The sequence below is a fragment of the Tachysurus fulvidraco genome, chromosome 2 (assembly GCF_022655615.1).
Source record: "Tachysurus fulvidraco isolate hzauxx_2018 chromosome 2, HZAU_PFXX_2.0, whole genome shotgun sequence".
NCBI classification, from domain to species: Eukaryota; Metazoa; Chordata; class Actinopteri; order Siluriformes; family Bagridae; genus Tachysurus; species Tachysurus fulvidraco.
In genome coordinates, this window is record NC_062519.1 from 26823326 (window position 1) to 26840898 (window position 17573).

Genomic DNA, 17573 nt, shown 5'->3' on the forward strand with positions numbered 1-17573 from the left:
CTCCAGACGTTCTGGCCGAGAATCTATATTTATGTATATTAACACAGTCCTATGCCATCCCGCTTCGTTTTGTTTTAAATATAGTTGCGGGATATATTTAGGTTGAGTTTATTATACAAGATACAGACTCTCATCAGCATATTTTTGGGTCGCTGTTTGCCCTTTGCCCTTTCATATAATAAATCTCCCCAGTCAACTCAAGCAGGTGACTGAGTCTGACCGACAGCATACCGACATGTTCATAGAATCTGCATTAGATGAATTATTAAGATTCATTATTCACAACGTTTCATCTATTGAAGATTAGTTAACTAAAGCATATAGACTTGACTGCATTCCAGTACAACATAATAGATGCACTATAAACACCTTTTCACATAGCTTCTTCTTCTTCTTCTTCTTCTTCTTCTTCTTCAAAAAGTAAATATATATTATATCAAGGCTGTATAACAAAAGGTATAGCTGCAGTACAAACTTTCTGGCTCTTCATATTTTATTTGTGTTCAAGTTTAATAACATCACGGTTATCTTCTTAATATCATTAATAGGGACCTTTAGCATATAATCAGACTTATGGTTATAAGCTGCACTAAATATTCCCCTATATTAGGTAGCCGATAATACGCAAAATCAGCCCCATATCTGAAGAAGTCTTTGTTGAAATCATTGTTACAAACGTAACGTTGACCACATGGATGAATATATAACATAAATATGCACATTTTTAAATAGCACATATCAAATACGGATTTTACTCCTTGAACAAAAAAAAAATCAGAAAACGATATGGCGTGAGTTTTGCATGCTTGGCAAAAAGCTGCTCGGTTTTTGAGTTTGCTCAGCCATGTGTTATCAATAAGCATGGCGAAATCGTGATGACATCACAGCGTGTTGACCCCCAGTGGCCCAGTCCTGCCCCCCGGTGATGGCAGTTACAGCTCGTGTCGCTTTCTCTTCTCGTCGTCGTTCTCAAAACTGCCTAAAGATGATCAAAGCTCGGTTTGTGCTATCCTGATCGAGAAAACAAAGAAGAAAATACTGAACGCAAGAAAGAAAGGCTGTAGTATAAAACCGTGCATTCCGGTGGTAAATAGAATAAACAGGACCCCAGCAATATGCTAGTGTTCATATCGAGTTCCGTTTTACTTTCTTCCATTCGGTTGGCTTACAATTATAGTACTATGAGAGCAAGCGATCCAGGACATTGCCTTATTTTTTCTTTTGTCGGAAACCAATCGTGGGTCTGTAGAATTGTGTAGCTTCTCTAGCCTGTTCTTCCGTCTGGACATGTGGAGTAAGACACACATGGGAAAGAAGGAATTAAAAAATATACAAAAAGCCGTAAGTGATTATTATTATTATTATTATTATTATTATTATTATTATTATTATTATTATTATTATTATTTAAAGTTATTCTTGTAACCATTGGCTATAATAGTTTTACTAAGAGGCAGTCGTGTTAGTTTCAACCACTTAGCCATCTAATGTGAAAGGAACACAAAATTATTCATATTCTTCCTCTTTATTAAACAACTGAAAGACTTTATTTTGCCGTTTATGCATTTATGCATTTAAAGCTTTATGAACAGGATTGAGGTTTATCTGTTTTATCCCCATGTGTTGTCTAATTTGCTCTGAATTGTTTGACAGATATTATGGTCTTAGCAAGAAGGCTGCTTGTGTGTTTCAGTTTTATGCCTATAGTATTAGTCATAGATTATATCTTATCTTCTCGTAACCTTTAGAGAAAAGCTTTGGCCCGACCCAAATGAGAACATTATAAGCTGTTCATTGATTGGTTGTGAATGGGAACATTTAATGTTCACACACCGCAGTTACACATCACATCTCATACATGCACACGCTATCTACGTTTTTCTGTAATAATGTTCATCTTTTGTATGCTTTTTATAGAATGTCATCATATAAATGTACATTATTAGTACATAATTATATTTATACTATAGTGGGAGGGACTGAGGGGATTTTAGGGAGATAAATTCTGAAGCTATCCAGGGACACGTTTAGTTATTTAGTTACGAACAGGGAATAAAGCGTTTTAAGGCCTACTGTACCGGAGAGATCCCCCCCCCTTCTCTCTCTCTCTCTCTCTCTCTCTCTCTCTCTCTCTCTCTCTCTCTCTCTCACACACACACACACACACACACACACACACACACACACACACACACACACACACACACATACATACACACACACACACTCACACCTGGCTGTACTGCAATAAGGTCAGCATTTAACATACAACGTGTGAAAGCTGTGTGTGTTCATGTTGGCGAGTGTATAATGTAATAGCTAACGGTTTTGTAAAGAGCATTTTATTTTGTGCCCATATGCGCATATAATGTGTAAGTGCGCGGTGTGTGTGTGTGTGTGCGCGCGCGCGCGTCGGCGCTGCACGCGAACGAACGCGACAGCTCCATGTGACCACAACAGAAGCTGCATATCCGGCACGCGGCGGTGCCTTTAAGAGCCTGGATTAGTTTTTCTCTTTGGTTATCTAGCTGTATGAGTTTTATACGTTATCATAAAGCTAGAGAACCGAATGTAGAAACTAATTCCACCACTTCAAGCCGAAATAACGACTCAGATTCTCTTGGAATCGTGAGGAAAAGACGGAAAAAGGAAACCGGAGAACGAGGCGCTGAGCTCCGGGAATGAGCATGAGAGAAACGGCGGTGCTTGCTAAAACAGCATCGCGGAGGAAACGGTAGGCGACTCTGGGACACTCGGTTCACTTTTATGCCTTGTCTGAGTCATCATCTGAGGCAATCCGTGTGATGTGAATGTGTTTTTTATGTTGCATGGTGCGTAAATGCAGGTGGCTGCCTCCTACAGCCCCCGTGTTAGAAGCTCGGCATTCGCAGTGGATGCTTGCGCTTGAAGATCCGTGTTGCCAGATTGATGTATTTGATAGCTCTTTGGGATTTTTTTTCGTGACATGAAACTGGGACTCGATATACTTACAATTGGATGTACAGTGATTGATTGCAGGTGCGTTGAATGAATGACGCTCTTATGGGATTGGTTTTACACCTCATTTTGGTTGGATACCGATCATCAGGCAACACTACAGTTAAATTCTCGGTATAATAGGAGTACGAGATTTGGGTGATGAAGTACAGTCCTGTCCTGCAGGGTGTGTGGCAAACATTCCACCATAGACCATGCTCATGTGGATTTTTAGACGATGACAAAAGGGTTAAGAGAGTTCTTTTAGACGATTGGTCCGTTCTTGGGTCACGTGGTCTGGCATGCACTCGCTTGTATGTGCGTCCTTGTAAAGATTATGGAAAAGCAAAATTAATACCCAACGTCAGTGTGTGTGTGTGTGTGTGTGTGTGTGTGTGTGTGTGTGTGTGTGCGCGCGCGCGCGTTCGTGCGTGTGTGCTGGAGTTCCACACCAGTATGTGTAACTGTTCTTGCTTCTCTTGGAATAATTGGGACTACAAAAAGTGTTGACAAGTGAAATAATGTAAACTTACATAAGCTTGATTGGCTGGTTACAATGAAATATTAAATAATTGAACAGTATGCTTTTAAAATCCGGTAGTATAATGCCAGTTTTGCAGTTAGCAGACTGATTAGATTTACTAATTTTGGCCAATGTGCCAACATGAACGTTATACTTTTTAAACAATGGTAAATATAGTTATACACAAGGTTGCATGAAGTGTGTGATTATTACATTTTAAAATGCTCCCCTATAGTATAAAAAACTGAAGTTGGTGTGTATGTTTTTGGAAATGGAAATGCAAGGTTAGTAAATTAACTAACACACTTTTAAATGGGTGAGAATTTATATAAAACAGTATAAAGATTAAGTTATAATAAACAATATTAAAGCAAAATTACAGTTTTGCAACTCTGGCTATTTATATGCAATCATCACATTTTCTGTCTGTAATGTAAACGGACCTTATATAAAGATCTTTCTCAGCTTTATCTGTCATGACAGATATGGCCTTTTATAGCATTACTGTACTCACTGTTTCATTTGGAGAATGGCGTACAGCTTATATGGATCAAATAGATCAGAGTAGATCTTGCACTGTGGGAAGCCATTGTGTAAAAAAAAAACAATCAGATGTTTTAAGATCACAGTGACATTGCATTTGTCCATGACCTTGAATAGATGTGCTTTAAATCCTCTATTTTCCTGTCATTATGAGCTTTGTAAGAGATCCACAATTTATCATCAGGATACGTGGTTTGTATTTTGTTTTAATACACCAACTATTCAGTATCAACAAAGACGCTTTAACCTTGTCATGAACATGAACTTGTGAGAAAGGGGATGCTGGGAGTTGATATGAGTGAGAAGCAACACAGCAGGTTACTTGCCCTCCATGCTGTCTAGAGCAGAGCATATTATTTGATAGTGAAATACTAGCTTTGTTTCAGTAAGCTGACCAAATACACGATTTACATTACAGATTGTGACGCTTTGATATGGTGTGTATGAATCTCCAATGACAAGAATGCTACAATAAAAATATAAAATCTATAATGCAAATATAATGTGCAAAAACATGTTATTAAAAGAAATGCTTTAACATTTCAGTAGCATTGCCATTTAGCTTTCTCATTTACAATATACAATAAAACGACATATTATGCAGGTATTGTGCATATGATCTGGTCAGAAAGAGTGATGTAAATATGCCCCAGAGATGGACGTCCAGTTTGAGGCCTACTTGTCTGAATGAGGGGTGTCCCAGACGTTTTCCCACATTAATATGTGTCTGGGCCTGCAGTGGGAGCCGGCAGATGGAGTCTTGTTTTAGCACCTGGCATATGCAGTGCTACTATTGTCTACGCCCATGACTAATCTCAGTTATATGTAACCAACTCTGCATTTCAATATTGCTGCAGATTAAAAATATATTACAAGGAAAAGAAGGACAAAACACATGTGTTCATGTTAGAGAATGGGAACCTTAATTCAAGAGGATCTGTTTATGGAAACACTATCTTTGGCTTTTGTTATGAAATACAAGTGCAACTGCTTTAAAAAAAAAAGGAGTATTATCTATTATCATACAAATTGTGCATCTGATTCAGTTCATTGTTAAAAGAGGTAGCCCGAGTCTTATACCTTACCGGTGTGTGGCCTGCTGTAAGTGGATGGATAACAAAGCTGTGTTTCTGCTTCATGCTGTTAAAATGTTCTCTGAGTAAAGGCTTGTCAGAATTCAGCAAATACAGCTGTCACCAGCAGAAAAACGATTTTTGTGAAGTTTTTTTTTTAAGTAACATCATTTACATAACTGCAGATAAGGTCATTAGTCAGTATCTTACTTAAACCAATCCATCCAGTCTTGCTATCTGAATGTGAAGATGAATTATGCAGCATTTAAAAAAAATGGCTAATTTAGAAATCCATGTTCTATTAAACATTTTCCCATTTTTAACATGCACCATCCTCTCTTATTGGAGCATTTTTAAAAATAGCTATATAGCCCCTAGAACTGTCAGTTTCATTGTAAAATATTACTTTTACCTAAAAGAGCCAGCGCTGAAGTTTTGTAATTTTTTGTACGTTTTTATCAGTGCACTTACACTTAGTAGCCGTAACATCTGTAAGGCTTGTAACGTTTCAAATAAAGCTAGAGGACTCCATCTTTCCTGTGTAATATAAGTTTCATATTCTTTTTTTCATATTTCTTCAGGACTGTAGCCATCAAACATATTTTAAATAATAATTAGGTTTGTGTTTAGATATATTAAAGATTATGACTAAACTATTGTTATAGCTAAACTATTTCCGTTTTTATAACCAGAATGAATGAATTTCACGCTGTTTTACCACGACATATTTGAACGGGATAACTATTTTGGTTTGTTATGCTTCATTCGAGTTTGAACTGGCGCGGTGAAATGGACTTTCCTCTCTCATTATCATTCACTTTTCGTTTTTCTCTCTCTCTCTTTTTTTTTTGCTTCAAAAAGCAAATGTCACTCATTTCCCGTCTGAGCTCGTGAATCCGGAGTGTGGTAACTTAGCAACCGCCTCTGATCCATCAAACCAAACAGGAAGGAAAAGTGGCCGTGTACATTATTACAGCGCTAACATTGAACAAGAGATACATTAAACGACATCTTTTAACCAACTAAAGGTGTAGTTTGATGCAAAAGACGACCAAAGTATTTATTTATATATATTTTTTAAATATCCTTTTTTAATTGACCACCTATTTCTCGGTACCTTGTAAGCTTGGTTTAGACTTCAGATACATTTACGCTAAATGTATTAAAAAATTATTTTTAAAAAATGTGAACACAAAATAGAGTCTAAGCTAGATTTGTCTAGTTTACCACTAGACCTTTAAATGTTAATAAAGCAAAATAAAACGTTACATTTACCTCAGTTCTGCCTTAACATACATTCTTTTTAAATGTTTTCTTTTATTCTGTTTTTTTAAATCAGGTTTAAATGTCTTACATTTGTAAAAGGTTGACTAGACAAAAAAGTTGTGAATACAAAGCGAATACAAATGCAGCACATTTCATTTGATGCAAATGTGAGCTTTGTGAGTGTTTTTTCTTGTGAGCACCTTTTCGTGTTTTCTGTAATAATTTGTGTTTTGTATATATCATTAACTGAGAGACTACAAATATTTATTTTAAATGTTTTTCTCTCAGTCTTTTCTCTAGATGTATTGTTAAATCAGAAAACATCCTGATACATCAGGGTGAATTTGTTTATTAAGGTGAATTTGTTTATTTTTAAGTAGAATTCCAAGCCACAATGACATTTGCAGTTTGTGTGTGTGTGTGTGTGTGTGTGTGTGTGTGTGTGTGTGTGTGTGTGTGTAGACTGGTTATTAGCCATTCACTGCCTAATTGTGAAGGTTTACTTGACCTTGTTGCAGTAGATATGGCAAATACGTAACAGTCAAATAAATAGATAATTAGAATCAATGACCAAAATGTAAAAAGTCTTCTGTAAAATTTCTTCCAAGTTCTTGGAACACATATTACAAGTGGCATGACATTGTTTTTTAATTAACGTAAACACATGCATTCTATTGGTGCTATATGTATTTACCGACAAATCTGTTTTGTTTTGAATAGGGGATGTGGATCATGGTGTGGGCTGTTGAACGTCAAGGCCAAAAACACAAAGGAGATCCAAGAGTATAGTTTAAGGTGAGTGTTGCAGCCCCTGGGGCTTTAATATATCTGGCAATGTGACCTTGAGTTTCACGCTGACTTCAGTTATGCAAAGAACTACATACAATCATAATGCATGTTAACTCACTGTAAACGGATAGAAATAATTATCTCTTCAAATTGCGTCCTTGGTGCATCCTTACAGCACCATAACCATTCATCCTCAAGAGATATAGAAGTAGTTTTGTTTTATTTGAAGTACAGCTTTTTAAATGATGTGAGAAAGCAGCCGTCCTCTTTCACGAAAAAAGGCTCGGTGCAGGATAGCAAACATACAGGGGATTACTATGGCAACAGCATTTGCCCTCGTTCATTGGTGGCAAACTGTAAGGCTGGGGAAAGTCACGTGTCTTGAGTCAGAGTGAAATTCTTCATGGCGGCGGCTGCTACGTTTATTTCATGGATTCTGTTAGTGCTCATCCATAAAAGAGACATGGTGCACTCCTGCACTAGACCCATAGACTGCTTGTCATTTCTGTCACATACTGCAAATCTGTCGTGATTTTCATGTCAGGATTTGCACTCCTTCTCATGCTCAGTTTACGATTTAGGAAATGCCTGTTCGGCTTGCATTCACATATTTTGGTGAATTGAGAGATCAGTTTGAACATATACACTGCAAGCTTAAACCATAAATTGAATAATTCTTATTTGGATTCTTATGAGAATTCTGTATTTATTTGTAGTTAGTCTGGTTTGTTTAAATGGCATTACAGAAAAAGTTATTTTAATTTCATATTTATTCGGATGAGTTTGTAGTAAGAGCTCTACACTTTATGATTATGAGAACAAGTATATCACCTGGAATTGCAGTGACATGCATTTACTCTCCCTTTTCTTCCTCCTTACTTCTCTGCTTTGACACATTATACCCTGATCCAATTTGTTAGTTTCCTCGCTGCTGGCAGATAAGCCAGTGTGGAAGCCATTTCTGTAATCTATATTTTAATTCTTTTATCCATTCCATTCTAGTATTCATTCCGGTATCCCTTTTACGATTTTGCATGGGGTGTCTATAAGGTGTGCTCATGTGGAAAGGCTGTAAGGGTGGCTTAGTCCCTCACCTTCCTAATTCCCTTGCTTCTCTCTCCATTCCATGCAACCATCTTCCCAACCTCCCTCCCTCCCTCTATCCCTCCCTCCATCTCCTCCACTTCATCCTGAAGCTCTCTCCCTCCAAGCCACTCCAAACTCGCTCTCTCCTTTTGCCTCACAATCTCAAGTCAGAGTTCAATGGCACATTTTTCCCTCCTTTTTCACTCCCCCACAACTCTAGTGGTTTTTTTGCAAGATGGGGGCAGGCACCTAGTCTGAACTTTAGCTGCAATTCTCCAGACACACATGCATTGTGAAACAGATTGAAAAAGAAATGAGTACCTTTTTCTGTCTTCTTCTGCCAGAACATAAAACTCTCAGACTTATACTCTTACTCTCTCTTCTTCCTTTTGCAATAGTGTTTTCCTCACTACATTTTCTGTTTTTAATAGCTAATTCATCTCTTGATGCAGTTTCCATCTATGAATGAAATATATCTTTATATCACTCTTTATTTTCAGCATTCAAACCAAAGCATATAGTAAATATGATAAAACTTTATTGTTTATTGTCTTTATTGCTGCAATGGCAAAGTATGTCCCAGTCCCAGTTTAGTAAATCCCACCACTGTAGTTTGCAAATAAATACTTAAGGGCTTATGGTTTCAGTACCTCTAAATGACTATTACAGCGCTTTGAAGAAAGCTTAGTCAAGTCATTATGAAGACCTTATGCGATAGTATGTGTTTTCCACTTTTGGAAATCCTCTAAAGCAGTGTTTCTCAAAACAGGGTCTGGGGACACCCAATTAATTTTAATTTCACATCCCTTTAGTGTCTAACTATTATATTTATACTTTCTTTTTAAATTTCATTAACATTTACAGCATTTTACCCAGCATGACTTGCAGAAGCACTTTGTATCAAAATCATCCCCATAAAAGTTAGTAGCAGTATTTCACTTTTCACATAATTTGAAACCATACAAATGTTTGTTGTTGGAGATTTCATGACTTAAAAACCACTAAATACGATTAAGGGAAAACTCATAAAATTAGCCTATTATTTCAATACTTCTGTTTTGTTGTGACCTATTTATTTATTGAGGGATTCTATGGAATCTATTTTTACAATGATATATAAAGAGGTCCCTGTTTGCAAATCTTTGAGAACTCCTTCCTTAAAGGTCCAGCACACTGCCTTCTAATACAGAACTGCAGTGAGATTTGATACTACATACAGTGTAATATTGTACTATTTGGTAGGCTACATTTCGTAATTCAAAGTACATATTGAGACGTTCCTGTGGTATTGATCCACTTTTGTAATGGAAGAGTGTGTTGTGATCCATTTTCCAGTGTGGATGACAAGGCTCTTGTAAAATGGCCAGACATCCTAATTCTGTCACATTTGTCACAATCGCGACAGGAATTCTCCTTCTTCATTCTATTTCTTGAAGAAATGGAGGAGAACGTTAGCAGTACAGATCCATTGATCACCTATGGTATTCTAGCACATTAGTCACTGCAAAAGTGAAAGCTGAGAGTAGAAGAGCACAAACTTCAGCACACAGCAGGCTTTAGCTCAGAGTGAGACCTATCATGAAAAGATGGCTTTCCATCATGGAGAGAAAGAAATCTCTCTCTTTTTTCACTTTTAGGACAGAAAACAGTCTGTGACATTGGCCTAGTTCTAGCCTAGCTTTGCCCAGAGGAAGAATTGAATTGAGGAATCAGAGAGAGAGGATCAGAGGGGACTTGGTTGCCTGTGGCTATCTCCCCCCACTCTATAGCATCTAACTACCTTTCAGCCTCAGCCTCTTCTCTCCCTTCTTCTGCCTCACACATCTGAGCTGCCTGCTTCATATTAACTCACCAAATCGAACACAGAGAGTACACAGATCAATCAAAAACAGCATTTTTGAAGCAATTAAAGTAAGGGAGAAGAACCAAGAGGCTGCATAGCTAAACAAATTCTTTATGAAAAGGAGAATCTATAAAATTGAGTGTTTTTGAAATGCTGTCTGTACAAAAGTACAGTTACTGGATGTAAGTGCAATAAACTGTGCCTCATTATGTTTAATGCGCTAGTTCTAGTCATGTATAAGGAATTAAATGTTCAGTGTAAAATGACACTGAGAGAAGTATCGTGTGGATTCTTGGGTGTCAGAGGGAAAGAATTGCATCAAAAAAAAAAAACATCCTGATAAATTAATTTAAGAATTTTACTTGGCTGTGATTCTGATTACAGCGTGGTAATCTTTAATTATTTCTGTCAGTTTCTGTGCATGAAACATTTTGCCTAAAAATAGAGAGCCAAAAAGCATATTTATAGCTTAGACACCTGTACACCGCTTTCTCTGTACGTTGATTTAAAGTATAGCTGTAGCACTATAGAGCTTGAAAGCAAATAAATCTTTTTAAATTAATACGATGATTGGCTGAAAGGCAAAGTTGGCGAGTGGCTGCTGCATGCAGTGTGAACGAATGCTGACATAAATTAAAGCCTGCATATTTCCCCTTTCTTGTTTAAGATAAAGGTTTAAATAATGTCTTTTATCCGTTAAAGGGTAGGACAAAAACCTATTTTCCTCAGAAAAAGCTAGCCATTTTAGACTGAAAAACATCTCCAGTGGCTGAAGAGGCAGTTGATTTTCTCAGGAAGAGAATGGCCCAGGCAGGCCTCTATGACAGCACCATGCAATGCGCTGCTTCAATAGCGAGGTGTATTTCTGAAGATGGAAGGGGTGGGTGGGGGGCCAAGGAGTGAGGGAGGAGGGGGAGGATGAGGGAAGCACTGTGAAAAGGCAGCAGGCTGCAGCGTGAATGGGGGCAGCAGGGAGGGGGTTGACGGGCTTCGCTCCTTCATTGGCCAAATGCAACAGCCGCAGCGGCTGTGAAAAGAGGTCTCCCCTTTTTCCCACGACCCGGTAAACGGGCCCAAACAGTGGCCCAGGCCCGCCAGGGTCAAGTCACAGCGCTAATATATACACTGGGCTTGTGTGCGCACAATGCAGACACACAGCTCATTTATTCGATGTATGCAGACAGACATGTGTGCACACAGCCACCTCCAGACTAAGACAGGGAGGGGGCAAGCAAGGACCCTGACACTAATTTTGATCACATTGAGGCCATTGTCTAGTTCTATTCCAGTTCTAGATTTTGCAAATTAACAAGCATTTGGTAGGAGTGAGACACACACATGCACACACACCACACACAAACACAGTCTGATGCCTGCCATCTAGCCTTTCAGTTTCTTCAATAAATATGCAGTAGCAGTAGTAAAGTAGCAGCTTGTTATAGGTATAATCCTGAGATGGCTGAAATGAAAAGTCAATTGAAAAGATATTTTCACCATAATCTTTGCTATTACAAATCTAATAATTGCATGCCCTCAGATCCACTATTAGCCTTAAATAGTCAAATGAAAATGTTCTCAAATACATTTTATAATTTGTGCATTTTGCTCAGAAAGTAAAATTTACTTTTGCATGCATTACCTTGAAGACTAAAGGTCTTGGTTGTAAAGTTGCTGGACTGTCAAGGCCTTGGAAGGAACTTGACTGTGAGGCCTGTCTGTGTGTGTGTATTGGGGGTGCTCTGCAGAATTACGTATGTCTCCTCTAAGACTGAAGTGCAGCAGAGTTTAGAGAGCCTGCTTTGACTGAAGCGTGAAAGACAGCTACTTTAGACAATGGCAAAGAGAGGGGACGGCAAGAGCACATAGCAACTCTCCTAGCAACTCCTACACCGACAGGAATTTAGATGAGACCGAATGTCTATAGTAGCCCAAGAGTATAATAAAAGGCGAGTATAAAACAAACAAGGCTTTCTGCTTTCTGTAGAAAAGTCTAAAAACAGTTAAATAGTCTGTATATGATAGAAATATCTGTATATAATGATATGATATAATGATCCATGATAGTGATATAAATCACTTCTTTATGTTTGTTGTATTATGGTTATAGTGTGTGCAGCAAAAGTAGTCATAATTTTTTATAACATTTGATAACATTTTATGGATGTATTTAACATACTCAAATTGCGTCTTTGCAATTTTTTTTTGCAAAAACTTTGTTTTGCTAATATGGGTTATGGGTGATGTCATTGCATGCATTATTATTTTTATTATTATCAGGATTAAAAGGAATATGTCAAGTCAAATATATGTTTTTACAACATCACAGTCCATTAGGAAACACAAACCTAACATTCCCTTCACAACAATGGGTGCCATCCTGTTAAAACAGCTCATACACACTTTGGCACTGTGTATAACTCTGTCTACACCACCCCTACCCACCCACCTTGTCCAGTTTATACCCTTTTATGAGACATTTGTCCCATAGTAAGCCTCATTCTTTTGGTAAACAAGCACCAGCACACCAGCCGTCTTCCTCTCTGCATTCTTTCTCCTGTTCAAAGGCTCCTGGAGTGCAGCGAGACAAAGGGGTAGACTCACTTAATTAGCTGGGCGAGAAGATGCATTGTGGCAATTACCCAGCACAATGAGGGAAAGCTCACGGCCTGTTAATTTGGTGTGGGGCTAGAGAGCTGTTCCTCAGGACCAGAAATAGCCCTTTGTTAGATACAGAGGTTTCGTAATAGATCACATACACTTCGATTAAGGCTTGGAGAATCTTACGCCATGGTTTTAGATGTATGTTATGCATCAAAAGGTACAGCTTTGGGCAATAAAGTTTAAGTATATATATATATATATATATACAGAGAGAGAGAGAGAGAGAGAGAGAGAGAGAGAGAGAGAGTTAAACCCTCAGCTTCCATTTTGAACTAAAACTGAAAATGTAAATTCCAAGGTTGAGATGTTGAGTCCATGTTAAGCAATTACAGATGTCTTGTTCAAGCAGTTGCAAGGGGTCCCTACCCTAAGCAAAATGTTATACTTCCTCAACACTGATCTGTTTTTTTTTTAAGTGGGTTTGAGTGGGAGGGTACTGGTGGTCGGAGCGAGATGGCGCATCGAGGATGCCTCTTTCCCAGTAGAGCCCTCAGGCAGTCACTTTCATGAAGTCAGATAACATTCTCCTCTCTTTTTCTGGAGAGTTCTTTAACCTTGATGAGTGCGATGATGGGGTCGGAGAGGACGAAAGTAGTGGGCAGCATGGTGGAGATGGTAGCAGAGCTTGTGCTCACTTGCAGAATCAATATGAGAGCAGAGCGTGTTGGGAAGCTGAGCACTGAGGGAGGTGGGAGTAGGGAAGTCCCACTGAGGCCTGTAATAAGTCGTCCGCACTGCAGCCTGTGTGAACAAAGATTGTCCTACTACAGAGTTACAGTTCGTCTTGCATTACAATAACTGTACAAAATACAATTTTGGAATTTCTACAATATATGAAATATATTACCACAATATATATGCTTGCTAAGAAAATTGGCTACAAAAATCGCTTTGCTCTAAAAATCTACAAAGATTAAAAATCTACTAGCATTATCTCAGAAAAGTGTATGTGGCATTATGGTTGTAATATTGTATTGTTTTTTACCACAGCACAGCTGAATTCCTTCAGAAGAAGCTGTGGATTAATTTTCCATAACAGCAATTTGGATAATAGTTCTGGGTGTAATGTAAATGGCAGATTTATGTTAATACGTTTGCATTAATATGTTATCTTTTCTGTAGAATCTGCCCAGTCACAGGTAAGTGTAAGCTCAGCAGTAAATGAATAAAACACTGCTCAGACCGTTCTCTTGTAGGAGAATAATCCTCCACTTTACGGCAGGCCATGTCACACATTTTTGTCCTCAAAAAAATGAAGTGTGGCCCATCATTTGTTGTCATTTCATATTGTTCTTTTTTAAAAAAGGCAAAGAACAGTTATTTTGTATGATGAAAAATATAAAATTAAACAAATTCGACATTTAAATGTTCATACACTCATTGCAGCTCCAATTTCTAGCATCTTAATCTCAATATGTTATTTATGTCCATGTCCTTCACCCCTGGCTGGGGTTCTTAGGCTGCATGCCATTATCACTGACTTTGCTAGGAGACCTCCTCATTTTCATAAATGTTTGTGTTTAACCACTCTAATTGAAGCCAAATTTATTAAGCATCAAACATATGGGCACCTGCAAATAAAATCTTATGTTGCATACAGCCACATTGCACTGCTAAAGTTTTTTTTATATGATTGGAGAAACCTGAACATCACAAAGCATTTGTACAACTTTGAACAAGTCACCACAAAACGGTTGGATTTCATTTGATATCATATGACTGAAAGTGCTAAGATAGAATACACAGATGCTCACTGACTGACTAATTCCTTTTTCACTACACGCCTTCATGTTGTGTGTTTCAAATTCATCCACGAGGACAAGTAACCACTTTTAATCATGGTTTTGGCAAAGGATTAAAAAATGTTATTGTTTATTAAAAGTCTCGCAAAACTTGCTGTCACATAGTTATTGTTGACAAATCACTTCTATATAATTCTAACATGCATATACGAATATCTGACTTTTCTGCTTTTTCCCTAAAATGTTCAGATACTAAGCTTGTGTAGGCAAGTCACTTTGACGTCCTATGTGATCCAAAACCTTTGCCATTTTTCTTTGTCTTGTTTGGTACAAATATTACACCCTATTATTACATATACTTATAAGTTTGTAATATTGTAATATATTATAACATTAAGGACAATCCTGAGCTGTATATTTTTAGTCCATCTACTCCTGTTTACACATCTTTTCCTGTCCATCTTGTCTATTTTTGTCTGCTTTCTTTCTCATTCTTTCATCACATCCTTCCTCTAATCTTATGTTAAACCCCTTGATCTATTACTATCTCTCTCTCTCTCTTTCTCTCTCTCTCTCTCTCTCTCTCTCTCTCTCTCTCTCTCTCTCTCTCAGTTGACCTTACCCATATTACCCATTTCTCCTATCTGCTGCTTAGGGCTCTTTACTCCTTCCCAACTTAGCTAATTGAGTTGGTGAGAAGTTAACCGCCCCCCTCATTGGCAGGGAAGCTTGCTAACCCTCCCTTGCAGGAGTGTCACATTGTCGGGTCCCTTTCGCCCCGGTGTAATCCCCTCCGCTGGGACAATGGAACAGCCCACTGGCCACTGAGATACATTATCCCCCCGACCAGAGAGATCCCAGATCATCGAGTCCCACTTTATCCAGCTACACTCACGGCTTCAAAGCTCCGGGCCGAGTCTGTGCACCTCGTTACTTATTCATGTGGACCTGGGAGAGGCGAGAGAGTCCACTGAGATGAAATGGCAGTGCTGAGGAGATGTGGAGAGCTGAACAGCTCCCTGGTGAGCTCCAGCGGAGAGTTTGGAGAGCATGAGCCACCGCCTGCCCTGCTCTGATCTCCAGCATCTACATCAAACATCTTGTCCCAATAACCTGGCCTATTAGCAGTGATGACCACAGCTGGGCTTTGCTGCTGCACACCTGCTGTAGGGCTTTTGGTTTGACAGGGTTGGACATTGCACAGTTCTCATTTCAGTGATTTTAGCTGAGATTTAAAGCTTATAATTAATGTTATGTGAAATCCTCGTCCTATGATTGAGACAGTAAAGTCACTGGAAAATATATAACAGCAATAAAAATGATAGTGTTCATATGCAGAATGAGCTCTGAAACATGAACATAAAGAATTGCTTTGGGTTGTGCTGAAACTGGGGGTGTGGTTTTAGCTTGTCAATCAGAGACAGAAAGGAAGTTGGGTTGCTATAGGAACAGATGCTGAGTGTTAACCAGAAAGGAAACAAACAAAATAGTGTTCATAAAAAGCTCATAAAGCAGGTCGAATTGGTTGTGTGTGTGTGTGTGTGTGTGTGTGTGTGTGTGTGTGTGTGTGTGTGTGTGTGTGTGTGTGTGTGTGTGTGTGTGCTTCCAACTTGTCAATGTAAAGAATATTAAATTAACCCATCTTTTCTCACTTCTCAGTTCACCATATGACTGTTCAGTGAGAGAATGGTTTTGTAGTCTAGTAAAATCACGTTTTAATGTTGCTGTTGTAAATCTCACAGTGTTACTTTGATAGTCCACTTTACAAGGACGTTTTGTTCAGAGGTTGATGACATTGACATGTTAAGCACATACCCTGAAGACCCAAATAACCATGGCAGTCTTCATGCACCAGTTATAAAATTATCTGCATACTTTGTACTGCTTTATATACCCTCTCTGAAACCTTTAGCCCATGAGTGAAAGCATGCACTTTTAATATATTCAAACTCAGTCTGATGGTCCTTGTGCCCAGAGGCTGCAAGAAGGCCCCCCACCCACTCATGCCAAACTATAATTATTACCTCTGCTTTTGTGAAGAGAAAGCATGAATCTGCTTGGTGTTGAGTGTTAGCATTCATGTCCCCATCAGTGCTATCCTGCTTCACCGTTCTTTTTCCCTCTAGTTTCGTTCTTGTTACAAACTACATCCCAAGACAAGGGAATTGGAGCAAAGTGACATGACTCTACTCAGGGAGTCAGGCCTTATTTGCCTGATTTCAACCTTGAGCCCACTGCATCAGCTGCTTTTAGCCCCTGTTTTCTTTCTCTACTTCTCCTGCTGGCTTGGTCCCTATATTGCATGCACATTTACTGTCCCTAATGCATACTAGCTATAAAAGAATATGATGTATATTTAAATAGCCTGTTCAAATGCAAGCTTCACCACATTAATTTTGGATTTTTGGTTTTCCCTATTGTGAGCCCCGCCTTCATGCCTCTTTAGCTCCATGCTGGGCTGCTTCAATAATATTTATGGCCCAATCTTTATCTCTCCAGCCTCTCTTTTCTTTTCATTTTTTTCCCCAAGTCCAGTGCCATGGGGCAAACCCTCCTACCCTTATTTCGCTCCAACCCCCTCTGTGTTGCCCCTGCCCCCCTTTCCTTCAAGCTGACAGATAGACAAACGCACCGTTCTCTCTTTCTTTGCCTTTCACCTCTCAAGCCTCTCTCCGTCCATTCTGCTGCTTGGACACAATGCCGGCTCTTTCTCACGCAGCCGGCCGACCGCAGCCCTGAACTAACAGTATCACTGGGGCTGTCTCAATGCCGCCGAGCACCATTGTGCACAGCCAGAGGGGAGTTAACACCCATGTCTGAGCCCAATGAATAGCATTATTGTGTCTGAGACACAACCCCGGTTCCACCCTATGCCCATCTGAGCTGCGCTGCCCCCTTTTCCCCCCAACTCCTAACAAACGTGCTAGAACTTACCAAAATTTGTAAATTTTTTTATATTTTTATAATGTTTTTTCTTAAAAACTAAGAGAGGGTGAAATGCTTTTACAATCATAAATGACTCTGAAGTGTATCAAGCTATCCTTCTCAATCATTTGCATGATTTCAAACAT

The 17573-nt window shown here is 38.8% G+C and overlaps 1 long non-coding RNA gene across 2 annotated transcripts in view; it reads left to right on the plus strand.

Moving 5' to 3' along the window:
- Window positions 1-17573, plus strand: part of LOC113657940 — a 33668-nt gene that overhangs the window by 3869 nt on the left and 12226 nt on the right. The window contains exons 1-2 of one of the 2 annotated variants that reach the window (XR_007140037.1): window positions 2523-2734; window positions 7102-7176. This is a non-coding gene — a long non-coding RNA (uncharacterized LOC113657940). Of the gene's footprint in view, window positions 1-2522; window positions 2735-7101; window positions 7177-17573 lie in introns of those variants that run through there. The other variant, XR_003444267.2, reaches the window with a different exon arrangement.